The 10,695-nt window shown below is 41.2% G+C and overlaps 1 non-coding gene across 1 annotated transcript; it reads left to right on the top strand.

Moving 5' to 3' along the window:
* The first annotated feature begins 1,427 nt into the window (after positions 1-1,427).
* LOC112799119 (small nucleolar RNA R71) lies at positions 1,428-1,534 on the top strand. Its single transcript, XR_003200696.1, has one exon. It is a non-coding gene; the product is annotated as a small nucleolar RNA R71 (small nucleolar RNA).
* Positions 1,535-10,695: the final 9,161 nt, after the last annotated feature.

The following is a 10,695-nucleotide window of genomic DNA, read 5'->3' on the forward strand; positions in this document are numbered from 1 at the left end:
ATGGCTCCGGAGGTGGCCAAGAATGCCCTTTCCAAGATGATAGAGGTCTTGGCTCCTTCCTCCATGTCCAATACTACAAAGTCTGCTGGGAAGATGAAGTCTCCCACCTTTACCAATAAGTCTTTTACGATTCCGTGAGGAAACTTGAATGATCGATCTGCTAGTTGCAGAGCCATTCTTGTTGGTTTAGCCTCCTCAATCTTCATTTTCCTCATCATTGCTAAGGACATCAGATTTATGCTAGCTCCTAAGTCACATAAAGCCTTCTCTATTGTGATTTCCCCTATGATACAAGGGATTTGGAAGCTCCCAGGATCCTTCAATTTCTGGGGCAATTTATGCTAGATGATGGCACTGCATTCTTCGGTGAGCACTACAGTCTCATTGTTTTTCCAGCTTCTCTTCTTGGTCATCAACTCCTTCAAGAACTTGGCGTAGAGTGGCATTTGCTGGGGTATGGAGCTTTTGAGAGGCATGGTTTGAGTGCTTCTCCCTCTTGATGTGACTTAGGAGTGGAGAATCGAGTTTCCTCTTGTCCCTTTTCTTCTTCATCCGCATTCTTCTCTAACGGGTTCTTATGGGCTTCTCTCAATTCCTTCCCACTTCTGAGGGTGATAGCCTGACACTCCTTCCTTGGAGTCGAATTGGTGTTGCTGTGAGTAATGTGACCAGGGGCTTGCTTGAATAGGTAGCCAATTTGTGTTTCAAGTTTCTTGATGGCAGCATCTTGATTTTGCATATTGGATCGCACCTCTTCCCGAAAAACTTTACTGTCTTGAATTTCCTTACAGATGCTTTCAAGTATAGCCTCAATCTTGGAAAGTCTATCTTCGGTTAGTGATGGTGGGTTGAGATTAGGTGGTTGAGAAGGGTGGTTAGGTGGGTGTTGATAGGATCTCTATGAGGTATATTGGTGAGTTGCATTGTTGTTGGGATTGTAGTTGTGGTGTCTCTGGTCTTGGCCTTGGTCTTGCTGATTTCCCCACCCAAAGTTAGGGTGATTTCTCTATCCAACATTGTATGTTTTGGAGTATGGATCATGGATTTGTCTGGGTGAGTTCCCAACATAATTGGCTTGTTCCCAGTCACCTTCTTCTCCTATATTCACTCCTTCTTGAGCTGGTGATAAAGTGATGACTGCTGCAACTTGGTTTTCTTCCACCTTCTTGGTGAGATCTGCTAGCTACTTGATGATCATCTTATTTTGAGCCAGCAATGCATCCATGTGGTTTAGCTCCATTACTCCTCGAGTGTTGCTTCTTTCCGAAGCATAGAAGTAGTCATTCTCAGCTACAGTTTCAATGACATCTATGGCTTCTTCAATGGTTTTCTTCTTGTTTAGAGAGCCTCCTGATGAATGGTCTACAGCCTTCTTTGACTCATAAGAAAGACCTTCATAGAAAATGTGAAGTTGAACCCACTCATTGAACATGTCCGGTGGGCATCTTCTTGTTAAGTCCTTGAACCTCTCCCATGCCTCATAGAGAGTCTCACCATCTTGTTGCCTGAAACTTTTCACCTCAGCTCTTAGCCTGTTAATTCTCTGAGGAGGGTAGAATCTTGCCAAAAACTTGTTCACCACGTCTTCCCAATTTGTTAAGCTCTCATTCGGGAAGGATTCAAGCCACTTAAATGCTTTGTCCCTGAGTGAAAATGGGAACAAAAGTAGCCTATAGACATCCGGATGGACTCCATTAGACTTCATAGTGTCACATATTCTCAGGAAGGTGGTTAGATGTTGATTGGTGTCTTCTTGGGCACTTCCTCCAAATGAGCAGTTGTTCTGAACAAGGGTGATGAGCTGGGGTTTTAATTGTTGGCATGTATGGTGGGCTTTTGGATACTATTTCCACAGTTTCCTGGATTTGGATTGATGTAAGAGCCTAGAACTCTCCTCTCTTACCCAGCATGATTTGCAGGGCCTTCTCTGGCATGGTTGTGAGCTTCTCCTTCATGATTATTTTCCAAATTCTCCTCCATGTTTGTTTCAAAATACTCTTCCTCTTCCTCAGCACCAACAACTTTTTTCCCTCTTGCTTCCCTCCTTAATCTATGGAGGGTCCTCTCATGTTCTGAATCAAAGGAAGTTGAAGCTCTGCCTCTTCTCCCTGTCATACAACTAACAGAGCATACAATAAGAGATAAAATGAAGTGATTATTCTTGTTAGAGTGATTGTTAGTGTGAGTGGTGCAAATTATCAAACAGTTAGTGGGTTAGTGAGCAGAATTGTAAATAACAATCAAGGAAAAAAGAATAACAATGGGTGAGGGGATGAGGAAGAACTTAAAGAAACTGAAGGTAAATGACTAGAGAAAATAAACAAACAAAATAAAAATGCTCAATCTAATGAAATTCCAACTTAATCATTGTTGATACAAAATCAATCCCCAGCAACGGCGCCATAAACTTGATGCACGAAAACTTGTCTCTCAACAAATTTCCCTTTGGCAAGTATACCGAATTGTCGTCAAGTAAAAACTCACAATAGAGTGAGATCGAATCCCACAGGGATTGATTAGTCAAGTAATTTTAGTCAGAAAAATATGCTAGTAGAGTTAAATAGAGTGTAATTGCAGCAAGGCAATTACGGCATAAATAGCAGCATTGACCAAGAGGATGGAGGCCAACCAAGCCTTAGTTATTCAAGACCAAACTCCTCAACAAGAAAGAAATGCATCAAAATCTGAAGGTGACTGGGAGCAAGTTAATTATGTGCATAATTCATCTAGAACACCATATGACCCACACTCTAAGACATACAACCCAGGTTGGAAGAGCCACCCAAACTTTGGGTGGGGAAATCAACAAAATCACAACCAAGACCACAACAAGCCTTATCCATCAAATCAACAAACCCACAACCCCAACCATCAAACAGGGAACCATAGACTTTACCATAACTCACAAAACCACTCATACCATAACAACCAACCCATACACAACAACCTCAATCAAGACACACCATGCTCAACCATGCAATCATGTGAAACCAAGAGCAACTTTGAAAGGATGGAGGCTGCAATAGCACAACTTTCATCCCAGATTTCAGGGGCAGTCTCCTCCCTCATGGACAGAAAAGCACAAACTGACAGAAGGATAGATGCTAATCAAGAGGAATACAGGTTAAATCTGAAAAATCAAGGTGCAGCAATCTCAAAGTTGGAAGCATAAGTAGGGATTCTTTCTAAACAAATCCCACTTTTAACTCACACATTTTTCAGCGATACCATGGCTAACCCAAGAGAGGAATGCAAAGTCATAACTCTAAGAAGTGGGAAGGTTGTAGAGGAAGGAGCCCCAAGTAAAGATAATCATGAAGAGGTTGCACCAAAACATGGTAAAGAGGATGAAGGAGAGATCCCAGCTTTGCCTCCACCAAAGCCAGTTTTGAAGCCTTATGTACCAAAGGCACCATACCCTCAAAGATTGAGAAAAGATGGGAAGGATGGCCAGTTCTCTAAGTTCCTAGAGATCTTCAAGAAGCTCCAAATCAATATACTATTTGCTAAGGCATTAGAACAAATGCCACTCTATGCCAAGTTCTTGAAGGAGCTTATAACCAAAAAGAGGAACTGAGGAGCAAAAGAAACCAAAGTTTTGACTGAAGAGTGCAGCGCCATCATACAGAAGAAGTTACCTCAAAAGCTGAAAGACCTAGGGAGTTTTCAAATTCCCTGCATCATAGGGGACATCACTATTGAGAAAGCTTTGTGTGATTTGGGAGCTAACATAAATCTAATGTCCCTGACCATGATGAGAAGAATGAAGATTGAGGAAGCCAAGCCAACAAGAATGGCACTCCAATTGGCTTACAGAACATTTAAGTTTCCACATGGGGTAGTGGAAGATTTGCTAGTGAAAGTGGGAGAGTTCATTTTCCCTGCTGATTTTGTTGTGCTGGACATGAAAGAAGAAGTCAACACATCAATTATCCTAGGAAGGCCATTTCTAGCCACTGCTGGAGCCATCATTGATGTACAAAAAGGGGAATTAGTCTTGAGATTGCATGAAGAGAAAATGGTCTTCAATGTCTTTAAAGTAATGAGTTACCCCAAGGAACCCATAGAAGAATGCGTGATGGTAGATACCATGGAACAGATAATCCAAGAAGTCATGAGAGAAGAACAATGTGAAGAAAACAGTGAGCTGGAGCAAGAACCACCAGATGGAAAACTACCACAAACAACCATGAGGAGCTCGACCATGCCAACTATTACAGACAACAAAGATGTAGAGCCACCATAACTAGAGCTGAAAGCTTTACCACCCAGCTTGAAGTATGCATATCTAGGTGCCAATAACACTTACCCAGTAATCATAAATTCAAGTCTGAGAAAGGAGCAAGAAGAGGAACTTATCCAAGTGCTGAGACAACATAAGGATGCCATAGGCTGGACACTTTCAGATTTAAAGGGGTTCAGTCCTTCAATGTGCATGCATAAAATCCTGCTTGAAGTGGATGCCAAACCCTCAAGACAACAACAAAGGATGCTGAACCCAACTATGAATGAAGTGGTTCAGAAAGAAGTTTTGAAATTGTGGCAAGCAAGGGTGATCTACCCCATCTCGGACAGCCCTTGGGTATGCCTGGTGCAAGTAGTTCCTAAGAAAAGGGGATCACTGTTGTGGCAAATGAGAAGAATGAATTGATACCCACAAGAACGGTAACCGGATGGCGTATGTGCATTGACTACCGGAAGCTTAATGAAGCCACCCGGAAGGATCACTTTCCCCTACCATTCATGGACCAGATGCTTGAAAGACTAGCAGGACATAAGTATTATTGTTTCCTAGATGGATACTCGGGCTACAACCAAATTGTTGTAGACCCCAAGGATCAGGAAAAACTTCATTTACTTGTCCATATGGTGTATTTGCTTATAGGAGAATGCCCTTTGGATTGTGCAATGCACCTACAACATTCCAAAGGTGCATGCTCTCCATTTTTTTGGATATGATTGAGAAGTTCATAGAGGTATTCATGGATGACTTCTCTGTGTTTGGGGACTCATATTCTAATTACCTATACCATCTTTCTCTTGTGCTAAAAATGTGTCAAGAAACCAGCCTTGTTTTGAACTGGGAGAAGTGCCATTTTATGGTGACTGAAGGGGTGGTTCTTGGTCACAAGATTTCAAAAGATCGCATAGAAGTAGATAGAACAAAAGTGGAAGTAATTGAAAGATTACCTCCACCTTGCAATGTCAAAACAATCAGAAGCTTTTTGGGACATGCTGGGTTTTATAGGAGGTTTATTAAAGACTTTTCAAAGATTGCAAAACCCCTTAGCAACCTACTTGTCTCAAATATTCCTTTTGTTTTTGATAGAGAATGCATGGTAGCCTTTGATGAACTTAAAAAGAGACTATCCTCTGCACCTATCATAGCACCACGAAGTTGGGATCTTCCCTTTGAGCTAATGTGTGATACATCTGATTTTGTTGTTGGTGCTGTCCTAGGACAGAGGAAAGACAAGCTAGTACATGTAATCTACTACGCTAGCAAGGTCCTTAATGAGAATTAAAGGAACTATACCACCACAGAGAAAGAACTTTTAGCCATAGTTTTTGCTTTTGATAAGTTTAGATCATATCTTATTGGCTCAAAAGTAATTGTGTTCACTGATCATGTAGCACTCAAGTACTTGCTTACCAAACAAGAATCTAAGCCTAGACTGACAAGGTGGATCTTGCTACTCCAAGAATTTGATATTGAGATTAAAGATAGGAGCGGAGCAGAAAACAAAGTAGCTGACCACCTCTCAATGATTCCACAAGAAAAAGAAATGCAGCAAGTTGCAGTAAATGAAATCTTTCCTGATGAACAATTGATGATGATTCAAGTAGCCCCTTGGTTTGCAGACATAGCTAACTTCAAGGCTATTGGGGAGTTACCAACAAATATCAACAAGCACATGAGGAGGAAGCTAATCAAGGATGCCAAACACTACATCTAGGATGACCCCTATTTGTTCAAAAAGTGTACTGATGGTGTCCTAAGAAGGTGTATATCCCATGAAGAAGGGCAAGAAGTGTTATGGCACTGCCATGGATCAGCATATAGAGGTCACTTCAGTGGAGAAAGGACAACAGCAAAGGTGCTCCAATCCGGATTTTACTGGCTGACAGTGTTTAAGGATGCCAAGGAAATGGTGTCAAGGTGTGATGAATGTCAAAGGGCTGGTAATCTAACCAAGAAGAATGAGATGACACAACAATATATACTAGAGCTGGAACTATTTGATGTATGGGGAATAGATTTCATGGGACCCTTCCCAACCTCCTACTCAAATAGCTACATATTAGTGACAGTTGATTATGTTTCAAGATGGGTAGAGGCCATAGCTACTGCAGCAAATGACAACAAGGTTGTGATAAGCTTCTTAAGAAGGAACATCTTCAGCAGATTAGTGATGGGGGGTCACACTTCTGCAACAAACAATTGGAAGCAGTCCTTCTCATATATGGAGTAAAACACAAAGTGGCAACTCCATACCACCCACAAACCAACGGGCAAGCCGAGATCTCCAACAGAGAGCTGAAACGAATACTTGAAAAAACTGTTGGAAGCTCACAAAAGGACTGGTCTAGGAAGCTAGACGATGCTCTATGGGCCTACAGGACAGCTTTCAAGACCCCCATTGGGATGTCACCAAACCAACTAGTATTTGGCAAGGCTTGCCACTTACCAGTTGAACTAGAGCACAGAGCTTTCTGGGCTCTAAACCTACTCAATTTTGATGAGAAGGCTGCTGGAGAAAAGAGATTAACGCAACTCAATGAACTAGAAGAGTTTAGAAATCAAGCATATGAGAATACAAAACGGTGGCATGACCAAAAGATAACAAGAAGTGAGTTCACTGAAGGACAAAAGGTGTTACTCTACAACTCAAGACTCAAGTTTTTCCCTGGAAAACTTAAGTCTCAATGGTCAGGACCTTTCACCATGCTCAAGGTGTTCCCCTATGGTCATGCGGAGCTCATGGAAGACAAGACTCAGATAACTTTTTCTATCAATGGCCATAGACTCAAACACTACTTGGGAGGCTCATTGGAGGAGTAGAGAGTGAGGTATAAGCTCAGCTAAAGATGAAGGAATGTCAAGCTAATGACAATAAAGAAGCGCTAGTTGGGAGGCACCCCAACACTTTATCCTTTTGATTTAATTGCTTTCTTAGAAGTAGTTTAAATTCTGTGATTGTTTCAATCTTTTTAATTAGGATTAGTTTATAATTTTAAGATTAGGAAGTTTGCTATTTGCTTTGATAGTAGATCATTTTTACACTCTTTTATTTATTTCTATTTGGGATTTGCAACTTGATGAATGCATGACTAATGATGAGTAAATGGGTTGAGGACTAGCTAAAGTGCTAAGTTTGGTGTGGCCTCTCACCCACTTAATCTAGGCTTACTCACAATTGAAAGAATAATTTTAAAGAGTAAGCCCAGAGATTAAGTTTGGTGTGGCCACCACCAATAATCACACAGCAACCCAATTCACCCAAGCTGAAAGCACTTAATACTTTGGATAATAAATAAACATGAGTTAATGAGTTCAATGGAGTTGGAATCGAAAGAAAATGAAAGGATTAATGTTGCTCCACTCTTATAAACACATTAAATTCACAATGACGAAACCAATTTATTAAGATGCCAAAGAATTAAGTTTGGTGTCCCAAGGGACACCCATCAGTTGCAACCCAATTCATTCTTGATGAGAAGAAATGTGAAGGGGTATTTTGTCATTACTAATGGGATCAGTTTCATTTTCAGGAGAGAAGATGCGGCCCACATGGGGAACAACTCACAAACCAAGGAAGTCAAAGTGTACTTGCACTTTGGAACACAACAAACGCAGAAGACACAATGAGGAAAAGAGTTGGCACCTCTTCCCACGCTAGGCGCCACATCCCAAAGTGGGAAACATTTAATCCCTTTTATTTCCCACCTTCGAACAACAACTATTTACCCACTATAGAAGCCTCACTCCCCATCCCCCTCTACTTCAACAACCCCTACAACACTTACCTTTGCATATCCTCTCATCTTCTACTATCCCCTGCTTTCTTCCTTCTTTTCTTGATTGGGACAATCAAGTCCTTAGTTTGGTGTTGGAGTAAAACCTTGTTTTACCTTCTTTTTCTTTCGAACCCCCTATTTTTTTTCACACTCTCCCAACCTAATGGCACCACCAAAAAGCTCAGCCTCAAAGAAAAGAAGAACAAAGGAATCAACCTCTGGATCCTCAAGCTCTTTCAACACCTACAAGTTCCTCTCTGCATTCAACCAAAATCAGTTTTATGGTTGGGTGAGTGAGAAGAAAATCATCCCAGAAGTTGGATTTTAACTAGGGAGGAATGAACACATCGAGATCAACATTGAGATTGAGCAAAGGGGTTGGTCACTTCTATGCAACCCACCAAAGGAAGTGGTTGAAAGCTTGGTGAGGAAGTTTTATGCCAATGTTGTACCTCAACCAGGGCAACAATATGGCTATATTAGCTATGTGAGGGGGAAATCCATTGACTACAGCCCCCTCTAGAATAGAGAGAATGCTAATGGTGAAGAGGACAAGGAGCTATGAAGAGAGAATGAAGCAACAAGACCCTGAGTTTGAGGAGATTTTGAGCGAAATATGTGTGATGAATGTGCAGTGGATCAACGACAAGGATGGGATACCCAACCAACTGAGGAGAAGAGATTTGAGCCCCCAAGCTAGATGGTGTCTAGAGTTTGTGAGGAGATCCCTAATCCCTACATCCAACACTTCAGAGGTGATGAAGGAGAGAGCTGTGCTCATCTACAGCATCATGAGAGGAGAGAACATTAATGTGGGGGAGAAGATTGCCAACAACATCAACAAAGTGCTGAAAAGTACCACTGACAACACAAGGTTGGCATTCTCTAGCATCATACAGAGGCTGTGTGATGAGGCTGGAGTTGAAAAGAGTATCGATGAAGTGCTTGTGAAGCAGGACAAGTTCATCACTGCCAAGAAGATGGCAAAAGTGGTGGCTGTCCACCCACTCAACAGGGCTAGAGAAAGAAGAGCCCATGCTCATGAACCACAACAACAACAAATAGAGGGAGAGACAGAAGAGCAACCTCAATTCCTAGCACTTCAACCACCACCACACCACCAATATCAACAATTTTCAGAAGGTTTCAATTGGGAGCAACTGCAAGGAGATGTACACCAAATGAGGGGAGATCTACACCATTTGAGGGAAGATGTCAACCAATTCAAGGAGGCTCAGCAACAATAATGGAGCAGAGTCAACCAAAACGTTCAACAACTCCAAGAGAATTAGGAACAAATGAGGAAGGAGCAGCAAGTACAATTTGATTGGGGAGAAGTGCGAAGTGCACTAGACAAAATAGGAGAGCAAGGCAAGTGGCAATAGAGGACCTTGGCCGAATTCAGGCATCTCTATGATGCCAGGACATTATCCAGGAGACAATATGACATCAAAACACACAAGCGAAGCTGAATCACTTGTGTAACGCTGTTGCCGCTCTAAACCCAGGATACCCAACTTTCATGCAAGGGATGGAAGAGCTAAGTGCAAGACAAGAGGAAATTTTAGCCAAACATAAGGAAGATGAGAAGAACTACATGAGGAGGCTAGGATTTTGGAAGCCCAAGGATGCCAAGGCTCAAGAAGGTTCCTCCAAGCCAGATGAAGGTGGCTTATCCCCTCCCAAGAAGAAGGACAAAGGGAAGGGGCCAATGAACTGAAGATGAAGCTGCTCAAGGTTGTTGAGCCCCATGGTTGACACTTTCCAAATTTCTGCACTATGTTTAAGTTTGCTTTATTTACTCTTTGAATAATCATGCTAGGATAGTTTATGTTTTATGCTTAGTTTTCTTTTTCTGTTTAAAGTCTTTATGAGTTTTTCTTTAACAAGAAAGAAAATGCAATGTATTTCAAGTCTTCATTTCAATTAAATAAAAGTAGAACTTGTCTCCATAAGAGTTACTGTGAGTTGTGCAAAAATAATAAGAGAGACCAAGGCCAAGAGGGATTATCAAACAAACAAAGAAACAAAAAGTTAAGTGTAGAACCTTAGATGAACTAAAAAGAAAATGAGTCATGGAGAGAACTAGTCCTAGAAGGTATAACAAAGGGAAGGCTAAGGGGTGTTCCTTGAATATCCATAAAACCAAGAGGTAGTAAGCAATAAAGACCTAAGGCTCTGAGCATCAACTACTGGATAGAAAAGAAAAAGAAACATTAAAAAGCTAAAAAAGTAGTAATCCTAGTAGATGCTCGTGGTGAAGATGTGTCAAGAATAAACCTGGGCAAGTAAATTCTTAGGGGTGTCTCAACACCTAGTACCCTAAAACCAACTGGTTTGGGAGTGCTAATTGAAAGCCTAATTAAAGGGTTATCTTGAGACAAAACACTTAAAGTCATGGTCTAGAAAGCAAAATAACCTTTACTACTTCAAGGTGACAATCAATAGAAAGGACCCCTAAAGCCTATACCAGAGTGAACCCTCAAGGATCCAAGAGTTTTTCATGACAATTAAAACATTCATACATGTGTTAGACAGTTAGTTTTACTCTTAGTTGTATTGTAGTCTTTTAAAGCCAAGGCCTCAATATATAAAAGTTTACTCACATTGATTTGCTTGGGACAAGCAAAACTTAAGTTTGGTGTTATGATGACTTGCATCATCTACCCTTCTTTC

Source organism: Arachis hypogaea, chromosome 4 (genome assembly GCF_003086295.3).
Source record: "Arachis hypogaea cultivar Tifrunner chromosome 4, arahy.Tifrunner.gnm2.J5K5, whole genome shotgun sequence".
NCBI classification, from domain to species: Eukaryota; Viridiplantae; Streptophyta; class Magnoliopsida; order Fabales; family Fabaceae; genus Arachis; species Arachis hypogaea.